The 4675-nt window shown below is 34.2% G+C and overlaps 1 long non-coding RNA gene across 1 annotated transcript; it reads right to left on the bottom strand.

Moving 5' to 3' along the window:
• Positions 1 to 3928: 3928 nt before the first annotated feature.
• On the bottom strand, positions 3929 to 4395 carry LOC112844619 (uncharacterized). Its single transcript, XR_003217358.1, has 3 exons — positions 4339 to 4395; positions 4020 to 4156; positions 3929 to 3943 (listed from the first exon to the last, which is right to left on the bottom strand). It is a non-coding gene; the product is annotated as an uncharacterized LOC112844619 (long non-coding RNA).
• Between the last annotated feature and the right edge of the window lie 280 nt (positions 4396 to 4675).

Here is a 4675-nt window from a genome sequence, read left to right as displayed (position 1 = left end):
TTACACCGTTTTGTTCAGAAGAGATGGGGGAATCTTAAAGTGTGACAATTTATCATTAAAATATGAATTATTAAAGATATTTGACTTCTAATGCACCATAACTGAGTAGAGCAAAGCAAAACTGCCTTGACTTGCCCTCAAACAACGCTTTCTAACTCTAAATCTATTTGGAGTATCGATATCATTCTTTCACCGTAAGAGACAGCAGGCTTTGGTGAACAATCATAATTTTCAGGTCTGTGTGGAAATCCATTAAAAAGATATGACGAGAGAAAAAAGTGGTTTATTTCCAGAGTTTGAAATCTGAAGAAATCTGAGCGAGGGACGAATTTCCTACCCTCAAACAAGTCTAACTCATTTCAGAACGGTAATAGGTGAGAAAGAATTCTTGAATTGTGAGCGTCAGGAGTGCCTGAAGATATACTGGACAAGCCTCATGTTTTAACTTCGCTTCGTTAAGGAGATATGACGATTCGAATATGCTCTCATTGCAGAAATCAAGCGGTGATTTTGAACAAACTCTCCATTGACTTTCTATGGAGAGTTTTCAGACTTTGTGTTGGTCTGAGGAGATTTGCCAAATTCTATAAATCCACAACAATGATAGTGACATTTCGGAAAGCCAGCAAAAATGCCTACGTTTTGATGTATAATTTGTGGAAGTTGAGTGAAAATTGAGCAAGTAGCAAGAAGTTGTTCGGACATGAAGAGAAGACTGCAAACCTTCAGTGGCACACTGGAAGCCAATGCATAGCAACCATAACAACGCATGTATTTTCTGAAAAATCACAATTTGCAACTCAAAACTTTAAGAGGGATAAAAATAAAACGGTAAAGATTTGAAAAAGCTGATTTATTCCTGAATAGCCAATAATTTGAGAACATTTTAAAGTTTGAATGGTTGTTCTACGTGAAAGTAGGAAAAAGTAGTTAAGTTTCAAAAACAAGCGAGTTTTAGCAGAATTGCGGAAGTTTCCCATTCATTTCAATGGGACAAATTAAAGGAAAAAAGTGTAATATTTTAAAAAGTATAAGAGTGAAAAATACCAAAAGATATAGCGTACATTAGCAGAAATAGCAGAATAGTTTAAAATTTGAACGGTGAAAATCGGCTGAAATTGTGAAGTAGTTAAGTGCAAAAAGTGTACGGAACGCAACTAGAATAATAATAATAAGAATAAAGAGAAACAGGATCAATAGTGTGGATGCCTCCAGCATCCACACAATAAAGAGAAACAGGAACTCAATAGTGTGGATGCTTAAAGCATCCACACAATAATAAAGTATAAAGAACTAGAAAAATTTGCATTTCCTGCGAAAATGCAGTGTGGATGCTTTAAAGCTGAAGCTGTCTGCTGAAAATAGTTGAAAATAGCTGAAGAAGCTGAAGAAATCAAAGTCAGTGTTTAAAAAGTTGTTGAAATTTAATAACGTTGCAGAACAACATCAAGTAAACAAAAATGTAATAACTTAGAAGAAATGCAATAACTTAGAAGAAACATCACAATTCAGCAGAAATGTTGTAGTTTACCAGAAGCTACAACTTAGCAGAAATGTAATAATTTAGAATACATAACATAACATAACATAACAAACAAAAGTAGTGTAACCTAGCAAAAATAATATAATTTAGTAGAAAATTAAAAACTTAGCAGAATATTACAAGTTATCAGAACTGCTATAATTTTGCAGAAATGTAATAATTAGGCAAAACTGTCACAGATAACAGCTGAAAAGGCTGAAGTAACCTCAAAGTTACTTTTTTAACTGTTAAAATTACCAGAAACACTAGAAAAGGAAGAAAATCAGCCAGCAGATAAACTGATGTGGAACAAAACCAAGGTAAAATTGCAGAGTTTACACAGCTGGTGAAATCTAAAAATGGCAAAAAACCAAAAACCAAAAAGAAAACCCACACAAACAACATTTAGGTCATAATGCACAAGATGCTGCGGTCAGAGATAAAAACACCCAAAAATAATGTTATTGAAATGCCAAGAGTGGAGAAAGTTTAGAAAGTAGAAAACCAGTAGTAGAAAAGTAGAACATTCAAATACTTTTAGAAACATATGATACAAAATATTTATTCAGTTGTTTCCAATGATTACAATAATGGCAAACAGAAATAAAAATCCATTGGGATAAACAGAAAATATTAATAGAAAATGCAATCAAATGAATCTAACATCTATACAACAATTGAAGCATCTGTGGAATTGTGAACATATCCTTGTTTGCCATGTTTATGTTTATGGCCCTAAGATGCGCAACACATGATAGGCTATTAACTGCAAAAATATACACATATGCGCATATACGCAAGTGAGAGACAAAAATATATCCTCTGATTGCTGGAGTTTTGTGTAAATACCATTTGGCAAGATAAACAACATGTTCCAATGCCACATTAAAATTTTCATAAGCTTCATTTTTCAATTAGTTTACAGTTTCCTGATTTTATGATAATGTGGTACCAATCTACAAAATACTGTCGAAATGAAGTCCACATTGTGATATATTTGAGGTGTAGAGAGTCACACAGCTGAACAATCGATGTGCATATTTAAAGAAACAGGGATCAAATAAAGAACATTATTGTGGAATAAATTACAGTGAAATAATCACTGCTTTGCGTTATAGAGTGACTTATGATGAGGTATTAATTGGGTTAACTTTACCTTTAACAGCTTTTCTCATAGTGCTGTGACCAGGATGAAATCCATCATAAGTAACTGTAAACAGTAGAACCATTGCATGAATGTTATGGTTCTACTCTGATCAAAACTCAAGTCAGCTGTGTGACCTGATATAAAATGATAAAGAGGAACACATATAAATGGATGTGACCTTTATGAACTTTTCAAAATGACTTTATATGTCTGACCCATTATCTATATATATTAGAGCAGATGTGGAAAACCACTGTTAGACCTACTCTATACTAATGTAGTTACTGACACCCCATACTAAGGCAGGATTCATACAACACACATTATTTATTCTCTTAAACATTTTCTTTTTTCACATTTGAGATTGTGTAATTTCTATAAAGATATGTGTAATGGTTCAATAGATATAGTTATTTAAATGTCCATAATAATCACATGATCATTTTTGTACATCCTACAATTCAAGATTTAGAGCTGTGTGTTTGTATGAATTCAGCTTGCTATACTTATAGACTTAGATATATTAATCCACTATTTACCCAAACAATGTAACTTGTTTGGGTAAATAAATTGGGTTTGTCCTACAAAATAATTATTCAACAATAAAAAAAAAACACAAAACATCTAGACATTAATCCAGAGTTCAGTTTCATATGTCTGATATTGTTTGTTAAATCTGGTGACACAACACAGTCAAAATTCATTGCTAGCGTGACATGTGTCCTTTTTTGTCTTTGACCAATGATATGCTGGTTACTTGGACCAGTTTAGTATTTCCTGTCACAGAGGAATGTTAAATCCAAAAGACAAAACTGAAAAATATGTTAATTGCAAACATGTTTTTGCTTAGTCAAATGATTGAAATCACTTGGAAACTGTCACCTTAAAACCTCATTGTAAATATCATCACAACAGATGTTTTCCACAGTTAACAAAGCTCCACCACATCTGATAACTGCATATAAATGTAAAAGAAAAAATAAAAATAAAAAATAAAACAATTAACACAAGGGAAGACTTTTGATTTAATAACTAAGCTTAAAATAAGTGTTACCTTTGATATTTGTGGGAAAATCTGATGCTACCCCAAGAATACAAAGCCACACTGGAAACGATAACAGGCTTGCAGCCCTCTGTCTTCCTGGAGTGAGGTGCCTGATCAGTAGCAGTGAGTTGACAGAAGTCGGTGTCTGTAAGGGTGGCCAAGCACTGATACTCTGTCCACTTGCGTAGAGTCTAAGAAGCTGGAATGCAGGCACCTGTACGAGCTTGTTCTAAAAAATACAGAAAAAGGAACATTTTATTTGTGTTAACTAGAAATAAGTTATAAAATGAACAATGTTGAAATACCTTATAGGTGCTGCAGGCCACATAACCAGAATCCAGAGCAATCTCACACTCACATGATGGTGAGGAAAGACATGAGCTCTGCAATGAGGTTTGAATGTTTCAGTTGGGACAGTGAAGAACTCAGAAGACAGCAATACCTGCACAGAGAGACAGAGTAGAAAAAGCATAGATTTGTAATCCATAATGTGAATTAAAACTCAAAAAGTGTTAACAAGTATAATCATTTGAGTGTGTATTCTTTATGCAATAAACAGGATTTAAATTAATTAAATGAATTAAAAGCACTGACATTTTTTTAATCAAAGATAAAGAATCATACCTCTCTCTGCTCTGAGGATCACTGAGCATCTCTGACAGGAAATACAGTTTCCTCAGTATGAGTCATCATTGATGGTCTCAGAGGTGTGTAGTGTGGCAGCATGGTGATGGTCTCCAGATCAGGCAGGAGGTCAGGTGATGGGTGTGTCATCTTCTCCACTGAAGACACACTGGTATGGCAGTTCATAACACAGCAGTCTCCTTGTGGCATGTAGTTATCTGTGCAGTCCAGCACTGATGGATCAGGTTTGGCTCAGCAGTTCATGAAGATGGTGTTAAGATGTTGTTGTTTCAGCTGAGGATGGTGAAGTTCGAAGGTTTTCCCACAAAGGAGACAG

This window comes from Oreochromis niloticus, unplaced genomic scaffold, assembly GCF_001858045.2.
Source record: "Oreochromis niloticus isolate F11D_XX unplaced genomic scaffold, O_niloticus_UMD_NMBU tig00000466_pilon, whole genome shotgun sequence".
Taxonomy (NCBI): domain Eukaryota; kingdom Metazoa; phylum Chordata; class Actinopteri; order Cichliformes; family Cichlidae; genus Oreochromis; species Oreochromis niloticus.
Note: the sequence above shows the minus strand (reverse complement) of the source record. Positions and strands in the feature narration are given on the sequence as shown.